General features: G+C 43.9%; 1 protein-coding gene across 1 annotated transcript in view; it reads right to left on the reverse strand.

Annotated features, from left to right (window-relative positions):
• IGSF21 (immunoglobin superfamily member 21) overlaps positions 1-20,111 on the reverse strand; it is a 447,442-nt gene that overhangs the window by 59,662 nt on the left and 367,669 nt on the right. The gene's annotated exons all lie outside the window — the stretch shown is intronic.

The raw sequence follows: 20,111 nt of genomic DNA on the forward strand, positions 1-20,111 counted from the left end.
TAGAACAAAGAGTCTTAGAAAAAAATGTCTTAGGACTTAGAAAGCCATAACTCAAATGGACTTTAGAACATAAAATGTCAGAGCAGGGAGGGACCTCAGTTTACAGAATGTTCAGAACTAGAAGGGGCTTTAGAACATAAACAGGCAGAGTTAGTAAAAACCTTAGAATACAGAATGTCAGAGGTGGGATAAACCTTAGAACACAATATCAGAGGTCCAAGAGACTTTAGGACACAGAATATCAGAGCTACGAGGGTCTGTAGAGTTTGGAATGTTCAGAACTAGAGGGGACTTTAGAACATAAAATGTCAGAGTTGGGAAGAACCTTAGAACACAATGTCAGATCTAAGAGGAACTTTAGAAGACAATGTTAGAGCTGGGAAGAGCCTTTGAACATGGGCTATTAGAGTTGGAAGAGACTTTAGGGGCTACCTAATCTAATTTCTTCATTTTACAAATGGATGGAGAATTGTCCACCATCTTTAGACAGACAAGCAGCTAGTAGGATTTCATGGGTCCCTCCATGAGTTAATCTGAATGTGGTCATGAGCTCTCATGGGCTCCAGTGGTCAGGCTGTATCCCATTTGATGGGTCCTCTCTCTTCCTTGCCCTTCTGTTTTTGGCTGCAGTTCTTAGCACCTGTAACCTCAGCTTTCAGCTTCTGGCTTCTTAAATCACAGGAGGGAGGTATAAAGGACTGAACCAGCCACATATCACTGGTAATTAAGGAGCCTGTCCCGGGGAGGGAAACTTTACCTTCTGCCGAAGATACTAAATTCAACTCTCGGCGGCGGGTGGGGAGGCATAAAGCATCCAAGCTGACCCAACAGTTGTCAAGATTTAACGATGTGACCGCCAGCCCTGCCCTAGATGAACTCTGAGGCTGGGAGGGAGAGTAGAAAATGGAAACGGTCAATCTGTCAGGGCTAGAGGGTGGGAGTAGGGCTTCTTAGTTATCATCTAAGGCAGCATCAGCCTCTATCTTATTTGAAGGAAAAGGCATGGGGTGCGAGGGAGTCCTGAGAAGGTGAAATGAGAATGTGCTGAGACTTAAGAGATCTGGGTCTAGTTTTTGCTTTTGTACTCAGGCAGTATGCTAACTAATGTTCTTTCTCTGCATCTTCCTTTCTTCCTCAGTTATGTGAATAGGCTGGACTAAATCAGGGTTTCTTAACTTATTCTTGTGTCATAGATGTCTTTGGCAGGGTCTGGTGAAGCCTCTGGACCCTTTCTCAGAATGATCTTTTTAAACACATAAAATACAATAATACACAGGACTGCAAGGGAAACCAATTATATTGAAACAGCTATCAAAGTAATTTAGTTCACAGATACCAGGTTAAGAATCTCCTGAATCATATGATCTTCTAAGTTCCTTCCCAGCTCTATTTCATGTGCTAAGGAAGACCCTTTCCAGCTCTGACATTCTCTGTTCTAAGTTCTCTCCCAGTTCTTACATTCTCTGTTCTAAGGACCTTTCCAGTTCTAATATTCTGTGCCCTGAGCTCCTCCCAGTCCTGACATTCTCTAAGGGCTCGCCCAGCTCTGACAGTCTCTGTTCTAAGCTCCCTCCCAGCTCTGACATTCTCTGTTCTAAGGTCTCTCCCAGCTCTGACAGTCTCTGTTCTAAGGTCCCTCCCAGCTCTGACAGTCTCTGTTCTAAGCTCCCTCCCAGCTCTGACATTCTCTGTTCTAAGGTCCCTCCCAGCTCTGACATTCTCTGTTCTAAGGTCCCTCCCAGCTCTGACATTCTCTGTTCTAAGGTCTCTCCCAGCTCTGACATTCTCTGTTCTAAGGTCCCTCCCAGCTCTGACATTCTCTGTTCTAAGCTCCCTCCCAGCTCTGACATTCTCTGTTCTAAGGTCTCTCCCAGCTCTGACATTCTCTGTTCTAAGGTCTCTCCCAGCTCTGACAGTCTCTGTTCTAAGGTCTCTCCTAGCTCTGACAGTCTCTGTTCTAAGGTCCCTCCCAGCTCTGACATTCTCTGTTCTAAGGTCTCTCCCAGCTCTGACATTCTCTGTTCTAAGGTCCCTCCCAGCTCTGACATTCTCTGTTCTAAGGTCCCTCCCAGCTCTGACATTCTCTGTTCTAAGGTCTCTCCCAGCTCTGACATTCTCTGTTCTAAGGTCCCTCCCAGCTCTGACATTCTCTGTTCTAAGCTCCCTCCCAGCTCTGACATTCTCTGTTCTAAGCTCCCTCCCAGCTCTGACATTCTCTGTTCTAAGGTCTCTCCCAGCTCTGACATTCTCTGTTCTAAGGTCTCTCCAAGCTCTGACATTCCCTGTTCTAAGGTCTCTCCCAGCCCTGACATTCTCTGTTCTAAGGTCTCTCCCAGCTCTGACATTCTCTGTTCTAAGGTCTCTCCCAGCTCTGACATTCTCTGTTCTAAGCTCCCTCCCAGCTCTGACATTCTCTGTTCTAAGGTCTCTCCCAGCTCTGACATTCTCTGTTCTAAGGTCTCTCCCAGCCCCGACATTCTCTGTTCTAAGGTCTCTCCCAGCTCTGACATTCTCTGTTCTAAGCTCTCCTCCAGCTCTGACATTCTCTGTTCTAAGGTCTCTCCCAACTCTAACATTCTGTGTTCTAAGGCCCTTTCCAGCTCTAATATTTTGTGTTCTAAATTCTCTTTCAGCTCTTTCATCCTGTGTTCCAAAGGTTCTTCCAGCTCTGACATTCTATGTCCGAAGGTTCTTTCAAGACCTAATATTATATGCTCTAAGGTCTCGCAGCTGCAATATTCTGTTCTGAGAATTTTCCTGGCTTTGAAAGTTTATGGTTCTAAAGGGTCGTTCTCACTCCATCATTGTCCATGGATGAGAGAATTGTCTGGACAGGGTCGGGCTGTGTATGACAACTGGTGTCAGAGGAAATCTAAACAATATCCTTTCATTCTGAGTCTAAGATTCCTGATGAGGTCGAATAGTCAAGAATTCTCCGAGATAGGTTATCAAGCCTGGAATTAGCCCCGTGAGCTGAGACCCAGTTAGTCCTATGGATCTTAGCTCCAGAAAGGAATAGAATCATAGCCTTATGGGTCCTAGAAGGGACCCAAAGAAGGGAGATTCCTTTGGCTGAGGACCCAGTGGTGTCCCATATGAAAAATTCCTTCCTAGAAACAGGGTTTGGCCTTATCAGAGACACGATTATTCTCACTCTGAGAGTCTGCTTGTCCCAGAATGTTCCAGTAGGTTGTAAAACATCTGGCCTCTATTCCCAGGACTGTCTCGGTGATGGTAACCTAGGATGGCAGGGCTTCTTGGCAGTCTGTTCTGCTTCCATCCCTGGCCCCTTGTCAGGGGGCCCCTTCAGTGCTCAGGTCTTGGCCACTGGCTCTCTGCCTTGGAGATGGTCAGTCCCATCCAGATGTCTAAGTGTCTCCACTGCCCTTTTGGGTCTCTTCCCTCTTGTTGTGAGCAAGAAATTTAGGGGGAAGATGAGAGCAGTTTAATGTCACCAGGGCTAAGGTTGCCGTTGATATCACTCCTGCGTCCTATTTTCTTTGTCACCAGCTGTTCTGATTTCTGGGCTTATAAAATGGCCTTCCTTGAAGAAGCTTACCAAGTTAGTGGTCATGCCCAGGAATGCTTCTGGCTTACCTACAGGCGAGTCCCTAACCTCACTGGGCCTCACTTCCTCCCTCTGTAAAATTAAAGTATTAGTCCAGTCTACTACTAGAAAGTACTAGTCTAGGCGATCTCCAGAGTCTCCTCCTTATTTATTTTTTATAAAGAAATCCATGTGATATGTTCTAGATTTTGTATCTTTATTATAAATAGCTTTATTTCTAGCCTTTATTTTCTAAGGTCTGTCTGAGCTCTAAATCCTATGATTTTGTCCCTTCTTTCCATTCCCACAGGCACAGCCCTAGACTAGTCCAGTCCAAATCTTCTGTCTGAACTGTTTCAATGATTTCTAGTCTCTAGAAGGGTGACCCTCTCTGTCCTCGAATTCATCCTCTGTATGCTGCCTGAATAGCTTTCCCAAAACTCATCCAGATCATCCCATCTCCCCCCCCCCCAAGTTCAGAGACGGACCATTGCCCAAAGAATCAGGAATTTCAGAGGATTTTAGAGCTGGATGAGACAGCAAAGATCATGTAGTTCAACCCCTCATTTAACAGATGGGGAAGCTGAGAATGACTTGCCCAAGACCATAAAATTAGTCAGGGGTTTCTTGGTCATTCAAAGCTCCAAGGAAAAGTCATGATTTTACTGAAGGCTTTTTTTGACAGAAGGAGTCAATTTGCTGTCTGGGAGAGAAACTGAGAAAAAAGGGTAAAATCCTGATGTTCTCAGGTTTCCCTTAACTTTCTTCCTCGTGCCTCCATTTCCTAAACTTTAATGTGAGTTGCCTGGACTCAAGGACTTCTAAGGTCCCTTTAAAGTCAAATCTATGGCATTATGGCCCACCTGATGCTCAGGACTGAGCATAGCCCTCCTACGGTCCACCTCTAAGTTCTAGCATCAAATCCCCTCTGGTGAGTGGGTCTCCTTAGCCATCTTTGCCAGACTCCCCCCAGAATGGGCATCATACTCTCTAGGCCATTCGGCTCCACAGAATAAGAGTGCTGACTGGCTTCCAATGCCCCAGCGATGGGGCTCAGAGTCCTTGGGCCAATCCTTGGCTGCCTGAGATGACTTTCCCAGCAGGGTCTCTTACTTCATTACAGAGTCTTGTATTTTTAGAGCTGCAAAATTGAACAAGAGGCAGTACCTAGGAGAAGTTTTAATAGGTGCTCCAGGGCTAATTCACATGCTGAGCCATCCATCTAGTGGCAGTTTGTTGTGTGAGGAGGGAAAAAAGCAGCCAGGGACTAGGCCTGGGGTGGGGACAGAAAGAGAGGAGGAGGAGGAGGAGGAGGAGGAGGGATTGGAAGAGCAAAAAGGCAAAGGGGAGGGATGGCTCTGGAGGAAAGACTCCGCTAGCACTTGTAAAAAAAGTTCATTGGATTTAGAATTTTCAAGAGCACAGAAAATGTCAGAGCTGGCAGGGCCCTTAGAACATGGGATGTCAGAGCTGGGAGGGACTTTAGGACATGGAGCTTCAGGGCTCTAAGGGAACTTCAGAGACTGGGAAGCTGGGGAGTTCTCCTTCCACCAGGATTTTAGGTAAAGGCTGACTATTTTTGAGGTGAGCTATAAAAGCATTCTTGTCCAGATACATGTTTGGCCAGATGGGCTTGAAGATCCCTCTGAGCTCCACACCTCACTTAATCCCAGCCCTCTCCTGGTTTTCATGAGAAGCCAAGCCCTGGGAGACTGAAACTTTCCTTGTCTGGAAGTCAGCTGGCAATCTACTAGTTCACATCATCCCCCATTTTTCTCTTTTGTTATCTTGTTTGCATCTCCTTTCCCTTTCTTTTCCAGTTCTGGAACCTTAATCAATTCATCTCTGTTGTTCTTGAAAATGTGTTCATTTGGGAGCAGCTGGGTAGCTCAGTGGATTGTGAGCCAGGCCTAGAGACGGGAGGTCCTAGGTTCAAATCTGGCCTCAGACACTTCCCAGCTGTGTGACCCTGGGCAAGTCACTTGACTCCCATTGCCTAGCCCTTACCACTCTTCTGCCTTGGAACTAATACATAGTATTGATTCTAACACAGAAGGTAAGGGGTTAAAGAAAAAAAAAAAGAAAATGGGTCCAATCTACTCCCCTATGGGATTACTTGCCATCTATGTAACTTTCTAAACAAAAATAGCCCTCCCTGGCTACATGTTTTCTGTTCCCCAATTGGAATAGAAGTTCCCTGAGAGCAGGGGCTATCTTCATTTTTATATTTGTATCCCCAGTTGTTGCAATCTAGTTTTCAATTTTATGGGACTCTTCCTGACCCTATTTGGGGTTTTCTTGCAAAGAACCACTAAAATGGTTTGCCATTTTTTCTCCAGTTCATTTGACAGATGAGGAAACTGAGGCAAACTGGGTTAAGTGGCATGCCCAGGATCACTTTGGATCATCAAAATCCCCTCGCCCAGGATTCTGTCTGAGGCCAGATTTGAACTCAGGAAGTTAAGTCTTCTTGATTTCAGGCAGGGCATTCTATCCACTGCACTCCCTAGTTCTCTCCCTAATGTACAAGTCTGACCATTTCCCCTCAAATTCAATAAATTCTGCTTGTTCTCTATCATCTCCAGGATCGAAGCCTTAATCCCCTCCATACACCCTACACCCAGCTTGCCTTCTTGTAGTTCCTTGAACATGACCCTGCCCTTTCCCCCCATCTCCCATCTTAGTCCTCCACATTGGGAATGTTCATTTTCCAACTTTGTCTCTTGGCTTCCCTGACTTCCTTTGAACCTAAGCTGAATCCCATCTTCTGCAAGAGACCTTTCCCATTGATCTTCCCATACCCCTTTGCCTCCCCTCTGAGATTATCTTCCTTCTGCTCAAAATCTAGCTAGTTATTCATCTGTTATCTTCCCCATCAATGCAGATACTCGTTTAGGGCATGGAGGGCCAGTTTGTTTTTATGTTTTTTGTTTTTCTTTGTATCTTCAACATGTAGGGCAGTGCTTGGCACATAGCGATCACTTAATAATGTTAATTAACTGGTTGATATGTGGGTGAGCATGCTTAATGGGTAGCGGTGCCAATGGGGGAAGAGGATGCCAACCGGATGAAGACAATGGGGCTTAGGCGATGAAAATTAAGAGTTGGGGGTCAGGAGGAGTCAGTTTGGCAATGGGGCTGCTACTGCCTAAGGCAGAGTGGATGGACCATATTTGGAATATTCTATTCTATTCAGGGCACCATATTTCAGGAAAGACTTTGATAAGTTGGAGAGTCTCCAGGAGAGGGCAACCATGCTGGTGAAGGAATCTGAGATCATACGATTTGAGGATAAGTAGAAAGAGAGATGTGTAACCTGGGACAAGAGTAGATATGGGGTGATTTCAAGAACCCTAAGGTGTGCATGTTTCAATTTTCTCTGCTTGGCTTCTTAAGGCAAAACTTTAGGGGCAGCCAAGGTGGTTCAGACTGACTTAGGCTAGAGTCAAGTTCAAATTCTGCCGCAGATACTAATTAGCTGTGTGACCCTGATGGTATTGGACTCAATGATATTCTAGCTTAATTTTAAGATACAGGAGCAGTGAATAGTTAGAAGAGATTAAAAAAAATTTCTTTTGTGGCTTGATATAAGGAAAACTTTTCTAAAGCTCCAAGCTTTAGGGGGCAGTTAGGTGGTGCCATGGATAGAGTTTTGGACCTGGAATCAGGAAGACTCATCTTCATGAGTTCAAATCTAGCCTCAGATACTTTCTAACTGGGTGACCCTGGGTGAGTCATTTAATCCTGTTTGCCTCAGTTTTCTCATCCGTCAAATGAGCTGGAAAAGGAAATGGCCGTCACTCCAGTATCTTTGCCAACAAAATCCCAAATGGGGTCATGATTGAGAAATGATTAAGCAAACAATAAAACTGAAAGGGGCATGGCCTCTTGGGAAGGTAGTGAGCTTCTCATTGGGGACTTTGAAGAAGATATAATACGGAGAGAGATGCTAGTTCAGGTACATGTTAGATCAAATGGCCAAGGTCCCTTCCAACTCTGAGATTCTGTGTTATTGTGGGATTTGGCTGTCATTTTTCAGCTGCTGGCAGCTGGCTGAAAGGGAGACCAATTGAAGGGGTTGGGGGAAGAACATAGTCTAGACTGACATGGGGGCAGAGCATGGCACGTTGGACCACAATGCTGAAAGAGAGGCTGGGTTTGCTGAAGGGGTTGGATGGCTAATGACTTCCCAACAGCTCCAACCTGAACTCCCTGCTGCTCCCCAGCAGTCTAATTATGAGCTTTAATTTTGAAAAATCAATTTATTAATAAAGCACAGCCCAGGAGGACCCCAGAGGGTAGGAAGGGCCGCCCATGTTCATTATTGCAGTCTGACGTCAATGGCTCTAAGACTTGGCTCTCTAGTGATTTAGGAATGGGCAGGGAGAGGGGTGATCTCTCCCAGCTTTTCCCATTCTCAGAGAAGTGGAGGGGAAACTCTGGTCCTTATGGAAGCCTTGTTTCTATTCACTCAGTAAAGGGAGCCTTAGAGGTGTTAGGGCTGAAATTGGGACCTTAGACAAATTTGCTGCTTGGGTCAGCAGTTTTAGACTCTTCCAGGTACTATGAAGTGTTGTCCTGCAAATGCTAATCAACCATCTACTTGGGACAAAAGACTTTGTGGATGAGTGGTGAGGACTACTTGTTCCAACAATATCACAATGAAGATTTTATATATATATATATATTTATATATATATATATATACATAAATATCTGTCTGTCTCTTTTTCTATTTTTCTTTCTCTCTGTCTCTCTCTGCTTCTTTCCCTGTCTTTTTGTCTCTTTTTCTATATTTCTTTCTTTTTCTTTCTCTCTCTCTCTATCTCTCTGTCTTCATCTCTTTCTCTATTTTTCATCTCTATTCTTCTCTCTCTCTTTATATATATATATATATATATTATATAAAATCTTCATTGTGATATTGCAATAATGAACATCTTGTTTTCTAGATGAGGAAATTAAGGCAAACGGAGTAGTGTGATCTTAGGCAAGTCATTTAACTCCATTTGCCTTAATTTCCTCATCTAGAAAACAAGATGGAGAAGCAAATGGCAAACCACTCCTATAGGTTTGCTGAGAAAACCCCAAGGGGGTGGGCACAAAGCATCAGACAGAACTTGAAATGATTTGAGCAGCCATAACAATTTCTCAACCTCAGTTGTCCTCATTGGTTCTTCAATGTTTAGTGTACATGTCCGTGCCTCTGGCTTTTCTGGGAGTTGCTCATTGACTGTTTCTTTCCACACCCAAGTGGAATAAGAGAGTGTAGAGGCCAACTGGGGACCCCATAAGTCATTTCCTCCAAACTTTTCTAACACTTTTGAGTGGAATGAGCCATTTGCTCTTCTCATCTATAAAGTAAGGGGTTGAACTAGCTGATTTATAAGACTCCCATGGTCTGAACAATCTAGCTTTGAATTCCCTCCCAGCTCTGAAATTCACTGATTTAAGTAGTCTTCTACCTTAAATCTCTAGTTCTCTATGAACCTATATTCTATGATCTTATATTCTGAGGCTAGAATGTCAAGATTCCATCAGCTCTGACATTCTCTGTTTTAAAAGTCCCTTCAAGCTCTGAAGGTTCAACGGCTGAGATGGCGATGCAGCAAGGCACTGTGGAGTGCTTAGGGCATGTTGGAGCACAAAAGACAACACAGCCATCCAATGCAGCTGAGGAAGCCTCCAGGTGTAACGATTTTTTTGTGCCACTGGACCCAGGCTTCCAACGCCGAGAGAGTGGGACTGTCTCTGTGCATCGACTTTTCCACTTAAATCTTCATGCACAAGTGTCTTTATGCACAAAAACACACAAAGACAATAGTCATCCTCAGTTACCGAGAGACTACTACTACTACTCAAGCTCTGATGTTCTGTGTTTTAAGGTTTCTCCCAGTCTTGACATTCTGTGTTCTAAAGTCCCTCCAAAGGGGGCAGCTGGGTAGCTTGGTGGCTTGAGAGTCAGGCTTAGAGAGAGGAGGTCCTACATTCAAATCCAGCCTCAGACAGAGTGTGTGAACCTGGGCTTTAACCCTCATTCATCGCCTAGCCCTTAGCGCTCTTCTGCTTTGGAACCAATACACAGTGTTGATTCTGAGATGGAAGATGTGAGGTTTAAAATAAGATAAAATAAAATAAGGTTCCTCCAAGCTCTGACATTCTCTGTTCTAAGGTTCCTTCTGGCTCTGAAATTTGATGATCTAAGGTCCCTTCTACCTTTATATTCTGATTCTCTAAGCAGTCCTCTGAATTTAGTCAAGAGAGTCTTTCAGGCTATAAAAAAGACTTACTTTTTGTTTGGCAAGTTTAATTCTTGCAGGATTTAACTTTGTAACATCCTCTCTTATGACAGGCATCCCCTTGATAACCTAAAGCCCTAAGAACTGGTTTCATAACCCTGCAAAGAGCATGTATAATGCCCATTCAAGGCAGAGCATACAGCTTCCAAATTGGCTTAAAGATTATCTTCAGTCTTGGCTAAAAACATTTTAATGACTGTGTACAGCACACACCCTTCTGTGTCACCCTTGGGGCTTCCAAATGTCTTTTCCTACCATATAAGGAGCGTGTTATAGGCATGAAATTATAGTCGTTCTTGAATTCTGATCTTTGCCCAGAGGCCTTTGGGAAACAGCCACTCTTACTAGATGAAGAAATAGTTTGGAGGCTGGGACTGAAAGCAGCTTTGGCCTGGTACCTGCTCCTGTGTTTGATTACATTAAGGAAAAGAAGTCTTATCTCCTGAGGTGTCTCATTTGGTATGTCATATTGGACAAGCCTCTTCTGCTCTCTGGAGCTCAGTTTCCTAATACATAAAATGAGAGAGTTTGTCTAAAAGTCCCTTCCAGCTTTAACAAGCTGTGTTCTAAGCTTCCTCTCAGATTCAACATTTTTTGTGCTAAAGCCCCTCTAGCATCATCATTCTTTGTTCCAAGACTTCCCAGCTCAGCCATTCTTTGTCCTAAAGATCCTGTCAGCTGATATTCTGTGTTCTAGGACCCTTCCCAGCTCTAACATTCTGTGTTCTAAAGATCTCCCCTCCCTGACACTCCAGGTTCTAAGGGCTCTCCTCACTTCAATTCTCTGTTCTATAGACCCTCTCAGTTTTGACATTCTGTGTTCTAAGATTCTTCCTAGCTCTGATACTCTGTTCTAAGGGCTCTCCCAGCTCCTACGTTTTGTGTTCTAAGGGCTCTCTTTTGTCTGAAATTCTGTGTTCTAAGGGCTCTCCCAGTTCTGATATATTCTGTATTCTAAGTCTCCCAGCTCTAAGGGTCACTGTTTTAAGGCTCCTTCTCTCCTGCCTACTTCCTACCCCAACCAACTCTATCATTTTCTCAGATTAGAAAGATTCCTGTACTTGGTATCAGAAGGCCCTTAATAATTGTATGACTGTGAATAAGCCACTCAACTTTTTTTTCAGTTTCCTCAACTGAAAAATGGAATTAATTCTTGTATTTCCTACCTTATGTTGTAAAGAAAGTACTTTGAATGGGAAAGCTATGATTACTGTTATAGAAAGGAATAGCTGGGAGTATCTGTGGCCAGAATTGGCTTTCCCTCCTGTTTCTTTTGTGTCCCCATATAGATCAGTGATTCTTTTGATCTAGTCTGATCTGGGCTTGTCCTGGGGTGCTCTCTTTAGGTTTCAGCCCATCTAGAATAATGGGGAGCCCTCAGCTCTGTGTGTGTGTGGAGAGAGAGAGAGAGAGAGAGAGAGAGAGAGAGAGAGAGAGAGAGAGAGAGAGAGAGAGAGAGAGAGAGATTGAGAGAGGAGGAGGAGGAAAGGCGAGGGAAGGATGGGGGAGAGGGGGGAGAGAGGGAGAGAGAGAGAGAGAGAGAGAGAGAGAGAGAGAGAGAGAGAGAGAGAGAGAGAGAGAGAGAGAGAGAGAGAGAGAGAGAGAAGAGAGAGAGAAGAAAGAAGAGAGGGAGAAAGAGAGAGACAGAGAGAGACAGACAGATCCTGGGGAGACAGAGACAGGGAGAGAGGAGAGAGGGAGAAAGGGAGAGGAGAGCAAGAGATAAAGAGAGAGGAGAAGGAAAAGCAGCAGTGGCATCATAGTAATTAAAAAATTACTACCTAAAAATGGCGATAGGTAGCAAGGAATATTCTAACTCCTCTTCTTCAATTAAAATAACAACCGATATTTTAAAAAACCTCTTCACAGTTGGTAATGAAATAATAACAATGATCCCTACTAGGTCCTCCGTATTTTAAGAGACAGTCTTCATGAATTTCTGTGGTTTCCCTGTCCCAAATCATCTAATTATAGAATCACAGAATTAGAGGTAAAGGGGACCTCATTGGCTGCCTAGGGCAACTCACACCTGAACATAATCACCTCAGCATCATCCTCAAGAAGTTATTCTTTACCCTTGAAAGTACCTAGTGAGTGGAGAACCCCTGCCTTCTGAGGCGATCCATTTTGCTTTTGGACAAATCTGATTTGTGTAGGTGTGATTTTTTTCCTTTTTCTTTTTTTAGAATGGGTCTCCTTTTCTTGAGCAGGTAACAAATGGAGGCAGTCACTCATGGGACTGATTCCACTGCTGATTTCCATGGAAACTTTGACCTGTTTCATTTCTGACCAAGGCTGGCTCATTACACCATAGGCAGTGGGATGGCCTTCTGCTCCTGGGGGCATATTGGCAGAAGACATTGCAGGGACCTGGTAAAGTTTTGGGCCTCCTGTAGCTCAGACCTCCTGAGCCCAGGGGTTCCAATCTCTGCTTCCCAGGGAGCAGGAATCAGAGGTGTGTGTCTTTGCCAAGAAAATCCCAAATGGGGTCAGACAAAGAGTCGGATAGGACTGAAATAAGACTGAACAAAAAAAATGCCCGCACACCTAAGTGATAGCTCTGAATGTTAGAAAGTTTTGCTTGATAGCAAGTCTATATCTATTGCCCTTCCACTTCTGCCCATCATTTCTAGTTATGCCTTCAGGAGCCAAGCCTACCGGAGTCTTCTTCAAGCTGAAAATGCCCAATTCCTTTAAGTGATCCTCCTCCTGTTCTGGCTCCTGATCCTGGTTGTCTTCCTTGATACTCTCCAGCTTATCAATGTAATTCACATGTGGTCTGATCCAAGTGGAAGCCAGCAGGACCATCAGCTCCTTATTCCGGGAAGCTCTGCCTCTTAATGTAGCTCCAAATTAAATTAGTTGCACGCTAGAGTGTTATACAGTTTACGAAGTACTTTAACATCCTCTATCGCATCTGTTCCTCATAACAATCCCAGAAGGCAGAATTAATGGCCAGTCAGTTAATCAGTCAATATATATTAAGCACCTACTATGTACCAAGCACTGGGCTCAGCTCTGTGAATACAGGAGAGGCAAGAGGTTGTCCCTGCCCTCAATGAGCTCACAACATAATGGGGGAGGCAACAAGCAAACATATGTACCAACAAATTATATACACGATAAATAGGTAGTAAGTATGAGAGAAAAGGCACTAGAATGAAGAAGGGCAGGGAAAGGCTTCCTGAAGGTATGAGACTTTACTTGGGACTTAAAGGAATACATAACATCAGAGCTGGGGGTGGGGGGACTTAGAACACAATGTCAGAGCTGGGAGAAGCCTTCGAACAGAGAATGTCAGAGCTGGGAGGGAGCTTAGAACAGAGAATTCCAGAGCTGGGAGGAACCTTAGAACATGGGACGTGAGAACTGATAGTGTCTGGAAAACCCAGAATATTTGAATTTAAAAGAACCTTCTTTTCACCTAGTACAATCCTCTTATTTTATCGAGGTGATAGCTCAGGCTCATAGACAGGAAATGAATTGCCCAAGATCACAGAGATGGTTTGTAGCAGAATTGAAAGTATAACTCGATCTGCTGATTTCCAGCTAAGGGCTTCTGAGTCCATCTCATCCTGCTGCTTCTGTATGATAGAAAGAACATAAGTGGAAGGAAAGAGCATACTTTCTCCACTTTATTAATGGGGAAACTGAGGCCCAGAGAAACTTATGCATGGTTCTGGAGCAAATTAGTGGCAAAGGCATGGCTTGAGTCTGGGGGTCTGGTCTTCCTTTCACTAGCCCACACTACCTCTCAGTTAAGCCATATGATATTTGGAGTTTGTCTTTTTTCTTCTTGGCCAGTCCCAGACTATCCCCTGCTCTGCTTATGTTGAGCCAGGTCTCTGGCATATCCAAGCACACCTGAGTGGTGAGGTTTGGCTACCCCGTGCGGAGAGCCACCTACAATCCTTCACAGCATAGGGAGAGAGAATGAATTTTCTCTTCTCAGTACCAGTCTTCTCCTTCCCATCTCTTCCTTCCCAGGAAGGCTGCTTTCTTATTCTCCAGATGATCTTGCCAGAAGTGAGGTCTGACAAGTCAGGGGAAGTTTGTAAATTGCTTTTCTTACATTATTTCGTTTAAGCTACTCATAGGGTAGATACAACAGGTGTTATTGTCCCCATTTTATGGGTAAAAAAACTGAGGTTCAGAACAGCTAGAAAAAGACAAGAGGAGGGATTTGAACCCAGATCTTTGTGGTTTCAAACCCAATATTATATCTACCATTCTATGGTGCCTAGATTACAGAATTTCAGAGCTGGAAAGCAAACACCTTGTTATCACCTTCTACGTATTTAAAGAAGAATCCTATTCATAGCCCACCTCACAATTTTGACCCATCTTTTGCCTGAAGGCCTCCTGTGAGGGAGGGAACTCACTGCCTCTCTGAGTAGACAGCGCTCATCATTAAAGAAGTCTTTCCTTCGACAAATCCTTGCATTTGCCTCCTTGTGCCCCTGAATAATTGAGGTGGCTGCTCCTGTTTCCAGCTGAGGGCTAATGAGCATGAGGTCAAGGGGTCCCTAGATTAGAGCTGGAAGGGACCTTTGAGTTCATTTAATTGACACTCCTCTATTTACAGATGAGGAAACTGAGACCTAGAGAGGCAAAGAGACTTACCAAGGGTCACAACAATAGTAAGTATTGGGGTGCTCTCACTACAAATCTGGTTCTCTTTTCATAATGCCATGCTGCCAGGGCTCCAATTCTGGGGTGGGAAATTTACCAAGTTCATTTGTTCATTCATTCAACATTCATTCATTCATTTGTTCAACATTTATTCAGCAGTCACTCATGCATTTATTCATCATTGATTCAATAATTTATTGGATAATCATTAATTCATCCATTCAACATTAATTAATGAATTCTCTCAAAGCCCATTCATTCATCCATTTATTCATAGCATGAATTCCCTTTCTTCATTCTCCCTGTGCCCAAACTTCAGCCTTTGTGCCCAGGTATCCCATCCTCTGAATGTCCCCCCTCTTACCTCCCTCTGGTAGAACCCCTAGTTTCCATCAAAGCACAGCTCAAAGGTGGCTTCCTTTGGGAGACCTTTCTTTGTTTACCTTACTATCTCCCTTCAGCTCAGTTGTTAGCAAATGTCCCTTGTCAAAATAATGTGTTACCACAAAGCTACTAGGTGATGCACCTCAGAGAATATTGGATAGGGAGATAGGAAGAGCTGAGTTCAAATTCTGCCTCAGATATTTACCAACTGTGTGACTCTGGGCAAGTCATTTCAGCTGGGACTGCCTCACTTTCCTCATCTAAAAAATAGGAATAATAACATCTACCTCCCAGGGTTGTTGTGATGATCAAATGAGAAAATATCTGTAGAATGCTTTGTAAACCTTAGAAGTCTTTCTCAGCTCTCCATAATCTTAGAGTCTTTCCTCTGAGACTATATCCAATTTATCTTGCATATATCTTGTTTGTCATTAATTATTTAAATTTAATTTAATTTTATTGATTAATTTAGATTATTTTTCCAGGATTACAAAAATCATGTTCTTTCCCTTCCCTCCCCCAACCCCCTTCCATAGCCAATGCACAATTCCACTGGCTTTTACATGTGTCATTGGTCAAGACCTATTTCCATATTATGGATATTTACACTAGGGTGATCACTTAGAGTCTACATCCCCGGTCACATCCCCATCAACCCATGTGATCAAGCAGTTGTTTTTCTTCTGTGTTTCTGCTCCCACAGTTCTTCCTCGGGATTTGGATAACGTTCTTTCTCCTAAGTCCCTCAGAATTGTCCTGGATCATTGCACTGCTGCTAATAGAGAAGTCCATTACAATCGATTGTACCACAGTGTATCAGTCTCTTGTACAATGTTCTCCTGGTTCTGCTCCTCTCACTCTGAATCACTTCCTGGAGGTTGTTCCAATCCCCATGGAATTCCTCCACTTTATTATTCCTTTGAGCACAATAGTATTCCATCACCAACATATACCACAATTTGGTCAGCCATTCCCCAATTGATGGGCATCCCCTCGTTTTCCAGTTTTTGGCCACCACAAAGAGCGCAGCTATGAATATTCTTGTACAAGTCTTTTTCCTTATTATCTCTTTGGGGTACAAACCCAGCAGTGCTATGACTGGGTCAAAGGGCAGACAGTCTTTTTGTTAATTATTTTCATGTTGTCTCTCTCCCTCTTGCTGCATTGAATTACCCTTGAGACCAGAGACTGTCCTTTGCCTTTGTGGCCTCAGCACTTAGCACAGTGCCTGGCACACAGTAGGTATTTAAGAAAGGTTTGTTGACTGCTTGAGCAAGTATCAATGTAGCTAATATTACTGAACACAATTTACGTTCATGTATTTCTATCATTGCCCTGTCTCATCAGTTGAATGTAAGGTCTTTGAGGGTAGGGATTATTTTAGTTTTATCTTTGTACTCCTGCACCTGGCATGGTACCTTGATTATAACAGGTGGTTAATAAACATTTCTTGATTTCAGTCAAAGAAGCATTTCTTAACCCCACCTCCCTCCCATGTACCAGAAACTGTTTGGCATAAGATGAAAAGCAAGAATAGTCTGTGCTCTTAAGGAGCTCATGTTCGAATGGGGGAGACACCATCTAAACTGATGAGATCTGTACAAGATATACAAAGTAGATGGGAGGTAATCTCAGAGAGAAGGCACCAATCCCCTGAGTAATGGGTCTGAGTCATGAAGGAATCCAGGAGAGGAAGATGTGAATAGAGAGAGCATTCCAGGCATGGGGGACAGCCAGAGCAAAGGCATAGAGGTGAGAGATGAAGGACCATCTATGAGGAATAAGACCAAGTAGGCCAGTGTAACTGGCCCATTTCCAGGACTACATAAATTCCTTAGAAAAAAAAGATTGCTTTGCTCTTATCTTAGTGTTCTCAAAACTTAGCATAGTACCTGATACATAGGGAAAGCTCAATTGATCAGGAGGCATTTATTACTGGCTTCTTATGTGCCAAGCACTGTGCTAAGTACTTATGGACATAAAGGAAGACAGTCCTTGCCCTTAAATGACTTACATTCTAATAGGGAGGGGAAAACATGCAAAAAATAGGTACGTACAATATACATATAGAATAAAGACATGGAAGTGAACCTTAGAAGAGAAGAAAATTAGAAAGTAATAAAAAGCAGCACAGCTCATTAATTTTTGAGTTATTTTAAGGCAGAGTTTTAGGTAGCAAGCTCCTTAAGAACTTTCTTCTTCTTGTCCTTGTCCTTTCCTCAGGTCCCTCCATCTCCCTCTCTCTCCCTTCCTCTCTCCCTCTCTGTCTCTCTCTGTCTCTGTCTCTGTCTCTGTCTCTGTCTCTCTCTGTCTCTGTCTCTGTCTCTGTCTCTGTCTCTGTCTCTGTCTCCTTCCCCTCTCCTCCACCCTTTCCCCCAACTCAATGCCTCTCTTTCCCTATTCTAGTAATTGAAGTCTGGTGTATGTGTGCAGGAGGTAGACTCAGGAGGACCAGAAAAAGGCTCTTGTACCTGATTTAAGTCTTGAAAGAAGTGAGGGATTTTAAGGTGGAGGTGAGGAGGGGGAGCACCCAGGACAAAGGTGGCAAAGGTTTGGAGGTGAGCTATGGAGTATCAAGTAGGAAGAACAGGAAAAAGTCCAGTGTAAGTGAGTCATAGAATATACAGAACCTAAAGTGTAAGAAGACTGGAAAGGTAAGAGGAGACGGGGCCATAGGGAGCCACTGGAGCTTATCAAGCAGGAGGGTAGAGTGGTGTAATGTGATTAGATCCACATTTTAGAAAATAAAGTTGGGCCACTTACTGAAGAATGCTTTGAAGTTGGGAGACCCATTGCCAGGTGACTGCAGTAGGGTGGCCTAGAGGTAACCAAGGTCTGGTCTAGGGTGATGGCTGTGTGAGTGGAGGGAAGGCTATGCATATGAGAAATATCGTGCAGATAAGTTCACTAAGCAAACACTGAAAGAGCACATAGAAAGGAATGAGATGGGAAATTTTCTTAAAAAGTTAAGAAAAAAAGAAGGTGCCTAGTATGTGCCTTATTAACACAATTATTAGAGAGCACTTTAAAAGAACCTACTATGTACAGAATACTATTAATCCTAATTGTCGCTGTTTTCCCAAATAATTTAACAAATAGCTAATATGAACAAAACTCAAGCAATCTCTTCCCCACGCACCCTAGTATGTGCCTTATTAACACAATTATTAGAGAGCACTTTAAAAGAACCTACTATGTACAGAATACTATTAATCCTAATTGTCGCTGTTTTCCCAAATAATTTAACAAATAGCTAATATGAACAAAACTCAAGCAATCTCTTCCCCACGCACCCTAGTATGTGCCTTATTAACACAATTATTAGAGAGCACTTTAAAAGAACCTACTATGTACAGAATACTATTAATCCTAATTGTCGCTGTTTTCCCAAATAATTTAACAAATAGCTAATATGAACAAAACTCAAGCGATCTCTTCCCCACGCACCCTAGTATGTGCCTTATTAACACGATTATTAGAGAGCACTTTAAAAGAACCTACTATGTACAGAATACTATTAATCCTAATTGTTTCTGTTTTCCCGAATCATTTAACAAATACCTAGTATGAACAAAACTCAAATGATCTCTTCCCCAGACACCAAGTGTCCTCTGCAAAGGGCATTTCAAGCATTAATCAGCAGGTAGGGGAAGGATTTGAGGACAATACTTGAGCTACCAAGATGTGTTAATTGGCTCCCAATCTTGCAACCCCTTCATGGTCGGCTTGAGCTCTGTATCAGTGGCATTCCGGGCCTGCTGGGCTCACACCTCCCTCCCTTCCTTCCTCCATTCCACAATTCTCCTTTCATGGCCAATAGCTGGCACAGGATACCACCCCTAACCCACTCCACATGCTCATGACCCAGCTTGATACAGTCGCTTGAGTGCTTGCAGACTATCTTACCAGATTTCCCCCCAAGCTTGTTTCCTGAGCATCCCTAAAGATCCAACCCCAACTGGCTCCCCTATTCCCCATAAACCCTTAGTCGAATCCCCTCTGAAAGGCAGTCAAAGAGTGGAAAGAATGCTGGTAATAGACTCAGAGAACCATGGAATCTCAGCGTTAGAAGGGAGCTCAGGGGACGTCTTTTTCAGCCTTAGTTCTGAACTGGAATCTTTGACTAGTTAGGAGACTCAAGTTCAAATTTAGGTGTCGCTGTTTTTTTGCTGTTTGAGCTTGGGCAAGTCTGTGAAGCAAGGCATTTCACAGGATCAAAGGACCTTAGTGAACACTGAATCCGGCCTCTGCATCTTATCATAGCTCTAGGGGTGAAGAAGGGACCTCAGAGGCCCTCTTACTATAACCTCTTCCCTTTACTGATTAGGAAAGTACCTGTCACACAGGTGGCAAGTCACAGAGCTGGGACTCAGACCTGACTTGTTAATGATGCTGACAGTGCCCACTTCACAAGAGCTCCTGGCCTGAAAGAGCTATCAAAGAGGTGAGCCACCATGGTTGTTGGTAACATCCAGGGCACTCAGCCTATCCACATATAGCTCTGCCTGGCTCTGTCTCTGTGGTATTCCTCTTGCCCCTGATCCATACCCAACTCTCTCCTCTCTCCTCCTCCTCTCTCTCTCTCTCTCTCTCTCTCTCTCTCTCTCTCTCTCTCTCTCTCTCTCTCTCTCTCTCTCTCTCTCTCTCTCTCTCTTTCTCTCTCTCCTCTCTCTCCTTATCTCTCCCTTCTCTCTTCTTTTTTCCCTCTTCCTCTTTCTCTCTCTCTCTGTCTCTCTCTCCTCCTCTCTCTTTCCTCCCTCTCTTCTTGTGTCTCTCCTCTCTCCTTCTCTATCTCCCTCTTCTCCCCCTCTTCCTCTCCTCTCCTGTCCTCTCCTCTCCTGTCCTCTCCTGTCCTCTCCTCTCCTGTCCTCTCCTGTCCTCTCCTCTCCTGTCCTCTCCTCTCCTGTCCTGTCCTGTCCTGTCCTGTCCTGTCCTCTCCTCTCCCCTCCTCTCCTCTCCTCTCCTCTCCTCTCCTCTCCTCTCCTCTCCTCTCCTCTCCTCTCCTCTCCTCTCCTCTCCTCTCCTCTCCTCTCCTCTCCTCTCCTCTCCTCTCCTCTCCTCTCCTCTCCTCTCTTCCCCTCCCCTCTCCTCTGTACCCTCAGTCTGTCTGTGCCTTTCTCTTAAAACTCTTATTTTCTATTTTAAAATCAATAATAAGGATTGATTCCAAGGCAGAAGAGTAGTAAGGACTAGGTAATTAGTGCTAAATGACTTACCCAGTATCACACAGCTAGGAAGTGTGTGGAGCC

The sequence above is a fragment of the Monodelphis domestica genome, chromosome 4 (genome assembly GCF_027887165.1).
Source record: "Monodelphis domestica isolate mMonDom1 chromosome 4, mMonDom1.pri, whole genome shotgun sequence".
Lineage (NCBI taxonomy): Eukaryota > Metazoa > Chordata > Mammalia > Didelphimorphia > Didelphidae > Monodelphis > Monodelphis domestica.